Here is a 13,361-nt window from a genome sequence, read left to right as displayed (position 1 = left end):
CCTCCCCACCTCTCCCCTCCCCTCCCCTCCTCTCTCTCTACCTCCTCCACTGTGTAACCTTGAGGGTCTCCTTCTATTACCATGCACTTTCCTTTCTCTCTCCCTTTCCCTCCCACCTCTCATCCCTGTTAAATGTTGATCTTCTTCTCCTGCTCTTCGTCCCTACTCTGTTCTTAGTTACTCTCCTTATATCAAAGAAGACATTTGGCATTTGTTTTTTAGGGATTGGCTAGCTTCACTTAGCATAATCTGCTCTAATGCCATCCATTTCCCTGTAAATTCTATGATTTTGTCATTTTTTAATGCAGAGTAATACTCCATTGTGTATAAATGCCACATTTTTTTTATCCATTCGTCTATTGAAGGGCATCTGGGTTGGTTCCACAGTCTTGCTATTGTGAACTGTAAATAATCAGATTATTTACAACAACAACACACACACACACACACACACACACATACACACACACACGTTGTGATAATTTGCTGGTTTATTAAGTTTGAAATTAGAAACTACTACTGAGTAATCCAGAATACCTATGTTTTCTGGTCAGCACATTCTTTCTTAGATAGTCTACAGTAGATTATTTCTAGAGGTTGCTGGAAAAAAAAAAAGAACTAGAATAAGAACAGAGGAATTAGATTATCTTAATGAGATCTGCTTTTCTGTAAGGCTTGAAGGAAGTGCCTGCCAAGTGGACAATCAGCTAGGCTACCAGCCCACACACTAAATCAAGCCTGTTTTTGTGCAAGCTAAGAGTGATTATATATTTTTAAAGAATTATTTTAAAAAACAAAAAGGAGTATATGATAGAGAACATATGTGGCCCACAAAGCTTAAAATATTTACTAACTGGTGTCCCTTATAGAAAAAGCATACCAAGCCCTAAGCTGAAAAATAAATGATTTGAAGGGAGATACTCTGTCTTGACTAGAACAGTGTTGATGGGCTGCCCAGAGAAGAGCACTGGTGTGGGAGGTAGGGGAGGCTTAAGAAAGTAGGATTCAACACCACGGTGAATTCTATTGCACACACTACGCAGCAGGAAAGGAAGAGCATAACTGGGAGTGATGACAGTAAGCAAATAGTGTTAAAGAAACGAAGATCACATATGGGAGGGCTCCCTGCAGGGCCAGGAACTCAACTCAACTAATTAATAGGCAATTTAAAAATCTTTCAGATTCATTATGGTTTATTTAGAGGAAATTATTATATATATTGACTGAGTAAAAATAAATATTCCAACAAGTATAGCAATTAATCTCTCATTTTTAGTTCTAATTACTTAAAAAAAAAGAACACAAAAATAATGGGAACCAAAAGGTCATCATCATATCAAAGTTTGTTGTATTATTCTAGAATGGCCAAAGGTAGAAGAAAGACACAACTAGATACCCAAGTGTCTGTGTGGGCGTGCTATTCATCAACATGGAGGCCATCCTAGGCTTTGCCTCCTGGATAGAACTGATACCTGGAAGGAAGAATGCTTTTTTTCCAAGATACTAAAAAAATTAAATAAGATATATAAATAAATTATAAATAATTATAAATTATAAATAATTATAAATTATAAATAAATATAAATTATAAATAAATGCTACACAAATTATAAAATTATAAATCATAAATAAATATATCATAAATAAATAAGACAAATATTAAAAATAAATGATTAAAAGCTTGCTGTAGACCAGATAATAAGTTGAATTAAGACAGCACTTAAATTAAGAATATGTTGAAGCCCACCCAGTTGCTCATGCACTCAGAATTACACACAGGAGTGACATGCCAAGAGGAACCTTAATACAGAGAGTTTCCAACAAACTGCGTAGTGTGACCAGCCAACCAATAAGCTATTATTTAGGTTAGACAATAGGAAGGCTTACCCTTCCTGCTATTAATGAGACAGGGCAATACTTTAAATACTCTTAATGACCACAGTTTAAAATGGAGAGTTGCCTCCCGCCCATTACATATTTTTAACTTCTTTCTCTGATTTATTTCTGTAAAAATCCTCACAGAGCCATTAGCATCTCTGATGTCCATTTTCTCCGTCTTCACCTTCGTTTCTGGGCTCCCAATGTTGCATTGGCTCCCCTAAGATTTTATTAAAGTATCCTCCTTTTTTAATGCTTGCCTGCTTCCAGGAGAGTCCTTAACAACAAAACTGCTACTAGAATTTTCTTGCACCAACTTAAGTTTTTTTCTTTAGTAATTTTCTAAAGGCATCGCTGGCTCTATTCCATTTCCTTTCACTTTGCTCCATTTCAGCAAGCATTCTGTATTTTTTTTTTGGGGGGGGGCATAAATAATTAAGGATTTCTTCCAAAACTCAGATCCCAAACCAAATCCAAAGGATGTGCCCTAGTGTTTGTTTGACATCACTTTTGTTTGAGATCCTTCTCTCTCTTGACTTTTCAGAAAATACTTTCTATTGTTTTTCTCACTTTTGGGGGTGACACTTCTTTTCTGTTCTCCAGGTCTTCCTAAACTATCTCATAACTGTCACTATGCTAAATGATGATAAACTTCTTGGACACTTTAATGGTTTAGATATGAGATGTCCTCCAAAAGTTCATGTATGAGACAATGCAAAAATGTTTGGAGGTAAAATGATCAGATTATGAGAGTTGTAACTAATCCACTAATATAGATTAACTAGGTGGAAACTGTAAGGGTAGGGTTGGCTGGAGGAAGTAGATCACTGGGTGCATGATTTTAGGGTTTATATATTGTCCCTGGTGAGCAGCGCTCTCTCTGTTTCCTGGTTTCCATGTTCTGAGCTGCTTTCGTCTTCTGCCATGATGTTCTGGCCCGTAGCTATGGAATCTGTTAACCATGGGCTGAACCTCTGAAACTGTGAGCCAAAATACTTTTCCTCTTCTGAATGGTTCTTATCAGTTCTTTTGGTCACAGGGACACAAAGCTGACTAAAACAGATATACTTACTTTAAATTCTTCAATGGTTTCTGTCTATAGCAGAATTTCTCAAATACAGTTCTGACTCTGAACCACCTGAGGATCTTGTTAAAATAAGATTTCTAACTGGAGTAGCATCTAATAAAGCTCCACAGGATGCTGCTGGTCCTTGGACCACACTTGGAGTAGCAAAAGTTTATAATGTCTGAATCTCATAGCATGGAATACTAGGCTAGTCCATACACCTCAATCATTCCAAACCTTTATTCTATCTTTGTACCCTCAGACATACCATTACCTCTGACTGAGGCTCTCTCCTTCCAAGTTCCTTCCTCAGGAAATTCCTTTCTATTGATTGATCATTCATTTACCTATGATTTCATCTTTAAAAATGATCTCCTCTAACAAGAACTTTCTGGCACACTCTCCAAGACAGAATTAGTTTAAGTGATCGTCCACCATATGTTAGTGACATTTCCAATGTGGTTATCTTTCAAGTAAATCATCTAACACATATAATGCCTGATCTGTATATATATATATATATATATATATCTGTTTACCTTTGTCATGTAGCTGGGCTGTGGTTCCCTGAGGGGAACTTTTATTTCTTGCAGGTCTGGTATAAAGTATGTTTGCAGCTCCTTGTTAATCTTCATTCTCTCCTTACTAAAACCTTCTTGTCCACAAGCTTTCCAGGCAAAGGATCTGCATAGGTCTGGAGACTCAATTTAGTGGCCCTCAAGGTCTTTAAACACACTTCTCGTATCTGTTGTCAGTTAGTGAAATAGGCACCACCTGGGGATTAGTCCATATTCAAAAGATAAAAATCAAATAAAATTACCATAATAGCAGGGAAATAGATGTTTTACAAGCTCTTTAGTGTAAAATGGTTCAATAATATCACATTTGGTTCACATTTCTTAACAATTCACCTTTGGGTCTTTACCATGGAGATCTTTTTCTTCTTAATGAAAATCTCACTAAAATTTTCATGAGGCTAGTGGTGAGAGAACAAAACTATATTAAGAGTCTTATGAAAAATATATTATACATCCTTCTCTAGAAATTGTCTTTTAATATTTTCATTGGATCATCAACTACTTATCATTATTCCAGCATTATAGCTTCTTTTTTTTCTCAGTAGAAGTGACGAATTAAAAAAGTAGATTAAAATACATTTGGCTGTTTGACAGGAGCTGGACACAATTTCCTACACCATGAACAACCAGGAAGCAATGTCTATGTGATAGATCTACCTCTTTCTTTTCTTTTCCTTTTTTTTTTTTTTTAAAAAAAAAAAAACAGAATAGATATTATTGTAGGAAGAAGGATCCCTCTTAACATAGCTAAGCCATTTCCTGCCACTTTCAGCAATACAACTCAACATCTTATTAATCATATGAGCTATTTTATACATTTCTGGGCCTTTATATAAACTATTTACTCTGTTTAAAATTTCCTGTCTTACCCATCTGGCTAACTCTTCCTGATTGGTCAGAGCTAGGTCAAATGTCACTTGCCTAGACACCAGAACTGATTACTTCATCGGAGCTAGGTTGTTACTAAGTTGCCTAGTAACTGTTAGAAAATCTGACCTATCTGCATCATTACAAGCTCACCCCATTAGAGGTAGGGACTTTATATATCCTGTGCTTGGTTGACAAGTTTGGCTAATATGTTGCTATGGTAAGCAAATAATGTCCTCTCCTCCCAAAGACATCCATGTCCTAATCCTTGGCACCCAGAAATACATCTGCCTCACATCCACAGAGGTGAGTTTGCAGGTGGATTCTAAAGATGGAGTTTATCCCGGATTATTACATTGGTGGGTCCAATGTAATAATCACAAGTCTTTCGAAGAGGGAGATAGAAGTGCCTCAGTCAGAGAAGGGGATGTGAGATGTAAGTAGCAGTGCAAATGATGTGACCTTGAGCCATGGAAGGCAGGCAGTTTCCAGAAGCTGGAAGAGGCAAGAAAGTGAATTCTCTTCTGAAGCCTATTGAAAGGAGAGCATCCTACCAGCATCTTGATTGTGACTTGTGAGATCCACCTTGGACTTCTGATCTTCTGAATTCTATGATGTATTTGTGTTGTTTTTAAGCCATTAAGTTTGGTTAATTTCTTGCAGCAGCAACAGGAATCTAGTATCCAGTTTTCTGTGTAAAATTCAAACTAGTACATTGCTGAATTAATGTTATTATACAGAATGTATGAATAGAAAGGTATCCCAGGCTCTTCTTCTATGCCCTTTATTTGCTCTAGCTCCTCTCTTCCTGAGCAGCAAGGGAAGCTATAGATTAAGCCTCTGGGGCCTGACCAAGGTCTCTTTTGCACCCACAGATATTCGGCCCCAGCATTCTGCTGGCGCCACTAGAACAGCAGAGTGCCTCACACTTCACCAAACACAAAGTCATGCTTATTTAAATATTTTCTAATGCCCACTGATGCAAGATCCTATGGCTGGTGCTGTGAGAAATCTTACTTGGTCTATGCCTTAGTGTTAAAATCTCTAGAACTCCTTAAGAATGAGCACTGCAATAAAGCACATTGGAGCATAATGCTTCTGGCCTCTCCCCGCCCCCAGAAAGAGAATAGGCACAGACACCTCCTTCCAGAAACAGGTAACTTTCTTAAACATTGCAAAACTTCCCCTTCCCTGACCCTTCATTCTCAATTTAATTTAAGTAAACATTATATACTAAACACTTTTTGAAAGGTAGGTTTTATTTTCCCAGCTATGTGTGCATGTCTTTTTGTTTGCCTTGGCTAACAGTGAAAATTTAACACAAAGCTCAGCTTCTAACTTGTACTCAGCTATTAGGCCTCTAGGTGTCGCCACCACCCAAGTCCTGACACCAAAGGGCACCTGGCTCTGTACCTATGCGGCATGTTTACTATTTTTTTCAAAATGTTATTATCCAGTAAATGCACCTATATATATATTCATCATAGAACATGGCCATTTTCCTCTGTTCCATCCTAGATCCAGTTTTCTGTGTAAAATTCAAACTAAGAAAATAAATGATGTGCCTGCTTACTTATGTTTTATTCTTTTGTTCTGTTTTGTCCATATTAGCACCAGAACATCCAGATTTTCTTTTTTTAAAATCTGAGTATTGATTAAAAGTGCATCTAGTTCTGTGGACACAAAAAAGTTGTTTTGTTTATTCAACACTGTTTTAGTACTTTTCCTTCCATTAGATTTGTTTGCGTTTTTGGAAGCACTTTTAAGTCACTTTGGTCTTCAAGGCAGCAAGCAGTGAAGGACAGATGAGTTAAGAATGCTGGAAATAAATTCTGAAAGCTCACTCCTCAGTCGCTAACACTTGCTCCTTTCTCATTCTCAAATTTTACAACTTACTAAGTATGAACTAAGTATGCTAGGTGGGAGAATTTAGAAGGATTTATAGAAAAGTGAAAAACCTACCTCCCAATCTGACCCTTTTCTGATTTTATGAACAGTTATTCTCAACATTCAAATTCAGAAGACTTGCCTCTCTTGATTTTAAAATGTGACTCTTTTTTTGGGGGGGGGTGGTAAAAGTTGTTGGCTCATTTTTCCTTTTTATGCTAGAATTGCCTCTTTTGTTCTTGTGTCCTTATTTATTCCATGGTATTGCTAAATACTTCTGCAATTCTACCTGCCATTCCCTCCCAATGATTCTTCTTGTTACTGACTTTGTACTTGCTGCATTTTACATATGATAGTTGCTATAGGTTACATTTCATAACCAAGGCTAAGACTTAAAAGTTGAATAACTGGAAGAATATTCTGTTTTAAAATATTTTTTCTCCCTCTCTCCCTCTCCTTCTTTGAGATTTAGTAGAGATAAATATTGAGACAAATGTCCACTTATATATATGTACACATATATACACATATGTGCACACACATCAGAAAATGAGAGCTTTCTCAATCTTACTTTTAATATTTATGCAGTCATTCTCCAACAGCTTTAAATATAGCCACAGTTTTTGTTAGGCAAAGAACTTCGCCTATAATCAAGGTTATTGTAAGACAAGAGAACATGGCTGTTTTTATCATCCACCCACTTGCTCTACTCAAGAAAAACACTGAACAGCAGTTAGCTCATATTAAGGACTATAACTAGTAACTGCTAAACTATCAGACTTCTGTCAGGCTTCTATAAGCAGTTTGTATTGAGCTAAAATTAATAAACAGCCCAACAAGGGCAGGATTTCTTCTCAATCAGTGAAATAATCCAAAGGTGAGTAAATTGACTGTGCTAGTTCAGGGTTTAGAAAAATGTGCATGCACATAAAACAATATCAATCAAACTGAAAAAGTGGATAGTTACACAGTTAGATGAAAACAAATATCCGGTTTGGGTCTGTTTTCACTGTAAGCCAGTAGTGACCCTTCCATTTGGAGAAATTAGTTAACTAAAACTTTGGCAAAACAATAAATAGTCTCAGATCTCCCTATTTGTCCCTAGTATGCATATTAATGCTTGACAAATTCTGGGCTTATGGGATTAGAGTAATTGACATCTGGAACTAACACCACTGTTAGTCTTTGACTTGGAGACATCTGTAAAATCCATTCCACAGACTGAGAATTAAAAGGCTCCAAGAGGCATCCAGGGCCATCTCCTCACCAACACAGCATCTTTTCTACAGGTGGTCTTGACCACACCACACTGATGTCAAGACTGCGTGACAAGCTCCTAGTATGACAAAGCCACACTGGAAGTTACTTTCATATTCCCAACAAGGTCTAGAATGGTACTGGTACTCTATCATCTACTCCTGACTTGGCAAATATGTCTTAATGGCACATAAGCCCCCAAGGTATTGATGAGAAAAATCGAAACAGAAAATAGGTGCCGCAGGGTTCAAGTGTGAAGGAATGGCATGTTCTTCCAGGACCAGCCTTCTTTTGAAGCCAGTTATTTTTCCAATAAGACAAATTTTTCTTTGACTTTAGTCTTGTTCAAAGTTAATAAATGGTATAGAGCAGGATCCCCTATCTACCACTATGCTAGCATCCCTGGACTGAGTCTGGGTGTGCACACTATTGGATTTAGCTGGATCTGGCACCTACCCAATAGTCAGTCCTCTGCTTTGTTTTCTATGCCAGATAATATCTTTCAGGGTGAATGAATGGGTCATATGTTGCAGATAATTTTCTCAATTTTCCATTTGCCACAGGAGAAAATTTAAAAGAGAGCCAATAGCTATGTCCTTTATAGAATGAAAAGGCTCTTCATATTTATTGTTTTTGAATTACAGAGGGATTACGGGGCTGGGCTAAGAACACTGTTTTAAAAGTAGGTTAGTACATTATCACTGAATAACTGATCACAGGAGGAGTCATGTTTATAAATTGTAAAAAAGACTTCAGCGCTGTGCTTTTTCCTTGAAATTAAATTTCAACAGGCTTATAAAACTGGGTTGAGAAAAAGTAAGGAAGACTAGAAGATTTGTAATCTGACTTTGTGTCTTCCTGGAACATCTGTATTTGTGACAAGACACTCATCAGCTTAGTCACTGAGTCACTTGCTTCCCAAAGCAAGCCTCTGGATACTTGGTAGCAAGGCACCATTATTGCCCGTAATGGAAATCTTTGCTTAAATTACCTATGCTTTACGAAACGCTGACAATCCTTTTGCTTTTAATGAATGAGACTAATTCCAGATGAGAAGTCTCTAAGACAATCCTTTTACACAATCTTTTATGAAACTTGCTAGTTATCAACTTATGGCATCTTCGTTCCAAATCTACTCTTCAAGCATGGCTCTGTGGTAGTGGGCAGAGTGCTCTTCCACAGCGAGCATGATGTTTACTTTCTCAGTAGTGTGTTGGAGGGATACCAGAAGAGGAAGGAGTTATTCTGAAGGGTCTGACTGCTGCACAGTGGGACAGTGGTGTGAGTAGCTCTGCTCAGCTCCAGGTCCCTAAGGACCTTGCAGCCTTGGCCTGGCCTTGATGATAATCTCCCACAGTCCTTGCAACATGGACACGTGTGCTCCAGACCTGTCTGCACTGCAACCCCTCCCTGAGCACATGTGCTTGGCCACCGACTATGGCTCACCTACCCCTGCCTGTGCTCAGAGAACCTCCCTGCCATCCAGGGGACTGCAACTATGACTTCTCCAAGGAGGTCTGAAGGACAGCTTCCCTTCAAGTCTGTCCTTCCTTGGGCATCCTCCTTCACTCTATGGTAAAATACAGTTTCCTCATACCTGATCACTTCTCTTTAATCAGAGTTTAGCAATTCCTTATGTTTGACTTCCCTGTTTAAATCCCTATGTGATGTTTATTTCCTGATTGGTCTTAAACATGTCTGAAACAACATGTTTTAAACGTACTAACTGGTAATTGTCAGCAGGAAAGAAGGTATACGGAATCAAAGTTCTAATGATACAATTAGAAAAAACTGGGGGGCTGGGGATATAACTCAGTTGGTAGAGTGCTTGCCTCCCATGCACAAGGCCCTGGGTTCAATCCCCAGCATTGCCCCCCCCCCAAAAAAAAAAGAAGAAAAGAAAAAACTAGACTTTTCAGTACCTGGCCACATGTTTAAACATCAAATAGACTGTTGAACACATATAACAAACCATGTATTTCATTTGACTACAGAGTCAGCTTTTATGACAAGTTTATTGTATAACAGTAAAAAGAGGACATACAAGTAATTGCTCTCTTAGGACAAAGTATCCAAACCAAATAAAATTAAATACACTGCCCCCAAAAAATTATTTTCTGAAATAATAAACAATAAACATTCACACAGTTGAGTTACAAATACCACACTTTCTTCAGAGATATTAGGTAAACACAAATATAATACTTGATATCAAAAAATTCTCATAGTAAGACTATAAGGCAAGAGAGAACAAATCAGTTTTTTATAACAATATATTTGGATTTAACTAGTGACTGGCGATTATGCCCTTACTGAAACAGCAAGGGGTTTATTTCCCACTCCCTTCAGATATTCACCAAGTAAAAGACACAAGACAGGTACAAATTACCATGCAATGCTAATTCAATCACCAAAAAAGTAGAATATAAATTATACTATATTGAAAATACTACCCGATAAAGGGTCATTTATTTGCATAAGCATGACCAATAAACAGTTTTCGGCAATGGGGAGAATAATGGAGAAAACTGATCTCCACCAACACCTCAAGTCCATGTCTGGTTAAAATGGCACACTCAAAAACAGCTAGCTATCTCTGGAACTAGACACTCCCCACCCCCAGTTCTTTTACCATCCATGTGTCATTTTGCTTGCATCCGATTCCAGCAAGATCTCTGTCTATCCTCAATGAAGAAATAACCGTTTACATGTTTGGCGTTCTGGTAAAGCTGCCCATAGAGAACTGGTTCACTCTGGAGTGCCTTCCCTAGGAGACAGCCAGGTGCCCTCAATGAGTCATGATTTGGAAGGGGTTTCTTGTGTTATATAGAAGCTATCTCCCAGTCTGAATGCTGTAGTCACTTTAGCTGTGAAATACAATTGCTAAAATTCTGTTTGCAGAGCCACCTTATAATGGCTAGAAAATATGTCTGAATTCAGTTCTTCATTTTTTATTGGAATATCCCAGTATAATAATTAGTATTTATTAGGCATGCGAAATGATATGCAGTAAGGGAAGCTGCAGCAGAGTCATCCTTTTGATTCCCAGTTTTGGAGAGGGGTGTCTGTGTGTGTGTGAAAAGACTGTTGTCATCATTTCTGTTACACTTACTATTTAGTTAGGACATGGCTTGGAGCACATCATTTAAGTGGTTCACCACAAAGACAAGAAGAGAGGGAAGAAAGGTTAGGACTGGGCTAGGGTAACAGTCAGTGCTGAATTGCTGGTTATTGATCTCAGTCCTTGAGCCAAGCTGTGGGCCCTCCAAGACCCTAAATCTGTTTTCATACCTAGTGATGTATTAGTACGTGATATGCGCTAGATTGGGAAGGATAAAAATGAGAGAACTTAAATGGGATAATACCAAAAAACTAAATCAAATTAGCACGAAGACTATTTGTCTGCATTTATCATGGACAAGTTATTCAATACCATACCCAAAAGCTTAATCCTTCATAGGTGTGGTAATTCATTAGAATAACTAATAATGAAGCCTAAAGCAAGAGCATTACTAGCTACACCAATCACAGTGGTATCTCTTGGATTGCAAGGGCTATATTTCAATCACTCTCTTTATTTAAGGGAAAAATTCCAAACAAAATCATACCAGAAAAAAGAAAAGAAAAAAAAATTCCTCCCCTTAATGAATATTGTCACTTATTTTAATAACAAAAATACAGGTCCCCTCCTCCAAAAAAATATTTTTTTCTAATAGCATAGCCCAAAAGAAAAATGTTAAAAACTTGGACAGAGAAAGAAATAATATTTCTTTAATATTATTCTGTTTTCATCCTTGGCAATGAGACCAGAAAGAAACTTTTTCAAGACAGATTATCCATATATTCTTATGAGCTCAAATGAGTTTAGATACAGAGAAATCTAGGACTAAATCCTATTAATATTCATCACTGTTCTGCTGATTAAAGATGATATCTGTGTGGTTCATTAAATTCCCTTTTCAAAAAAAAGAAGAAAAATACAAAAAATAACACTGTGACTTAGTGCAGATATAATCCAATTCAACAGGAAGCATCAGCTTTATGAAATGGCAGAGTAACAAGAGACTGGACAGAGAGATGTCACATGTTATGATGACCCATAACATTACTGTCAACTGTTATTCCAGGAAAAAAAAAAAAGAAAGAAAGAAAGAAAATCTACAAAACACAACACAAATTTAAAAAAAATATATCACTTTTTCTTTTTCCAAAAAATGCTTCAAGCTAGAAGGGCTAAAAGCAAAATGAGAAAAGCCTTTATCTTGACAGCATTGTTAGAAAATTATGTACCCAAAGATATTCACACATCCTTTCACTATTACAAATGAAGGAGACATTTTGCCAAAATCTAAAAAACATTTTTTAGACATTTTATTTCTCTATTGTAATTTGGGGTAAAAAGGTTGGTATAGAACAGTGCAGTCCTGGAGAAACCCAATGAAAGCCATATATGTAAATTAAAAGCTTCTAGTGGCTACCTTTTAAAAGAGGAAAAAGGTAAAACTTATCTTTAACATTTAACTCAATATATCCAAGAATTATCATTTCAATATGTAATCAATATAAAACTAATGTGTTATTTTACTCTTTCACACTGTTTACAAAACCTGAAATACATTTATACTCAATGTATCACAAATTCAACTAGGCATATTTTAAAAATTTGTTCTTTTTAGGTATACATGACAGTAGAATGTATTTTGGCACATTATACATACATGGAGTATAAATTCCCATTCTTGAGGTTGTGCATGATGTGGAGTTACACTGGTCACGTATTCATATGTGAACATAGGAAAGTTACGTCCAATTCATTCTACTGTCTTTCCTATTCTCATTCCCCATCCCCATCCCTTTCCTTCATTCCCCTTTGTCTAATCCATTGAATTTCTATTTTTCCCTTCCCTGTCCCTTATTATGTATTAGCATTGGCTTTTGGTTTTCTGGGATTGGCTTATTTCACTTAGAATAATAGCCTCCAACTCCACCCATTTACCTGCAAATGTCATAATTTCATTCTTCTTTATGGCTGAGTAATATTACGTGTTGGGTGTGTGTGTGTGTGTAATATATATTATATATCACATTTTCTTAATCCATTCATCTGTTGAAGGGCACCTAGATTGGTTCCATAGGTTAGCTGTTGCAAATTGAGCTGCTATAAACATTGATGTCTCCACACCACATCAGTATAATATGCTGATTTTAAGTCCTTTGGAAATATGCCAAGTGGGATAACTGGGTCAAATGGTGTTTCCATTCCAAGTTTTCTGAGGAATCTCCATACTACTTTCCAGAGTGGCTGCACCAATCTGCATCCCACCAGCAATGTATGTCTGTACCTTTTCCCCCACATCCTCACCAATATTTAATGTTACTTGTATTCTTGATATTTGCCATTCTGACTGGAGTGAAATGAAATCTCAGTGTAGTTTTAATTTGCATTTATCTAATTGCTAGAGAAATGTTAAACATTTTCCATATATTTGTTGACCAATTGTATTTCTCCTGTGAAGTACAACTAAGCACATTTTTAGTGCTTGACAGCTTATGTGCTTTGTTGGTACCATACTGGACAGCACTGGTCTATATTCTAGAACTTTCATTTCTGTAACATAGTATAGACAGAGACTTTCCAAAGAGCTTTTTAGTGAAAACTTTGGTTATAGTGAATTTTATTATTACAGGGCCCCAAATGATATATCTTACAACACTATAGTGCTATTATATAAAAAGGTCTAATGTTCTATTCATTATAAAAATACTGTTTTCAGTTCATACATTTTCAAATTCCAGTATCCTCAGGCTATTAAATATGTCCCAAGTTA

This window comes from Marmota marmota, unplaced genomic scaffold (assembly GCF_001458135.2).
Source record: "Marmota marmota marmota unplaced genomic scaffold, marMar, whole genome shotgun sequence".
NCBI lineage: Eukaryota > Metazoa > Chordata > Mammalia > Rodentia > Sciuridae > Marmota > Marmota marmota.
Note: the sequence above shows the minus strand (reverse complement) of the source record.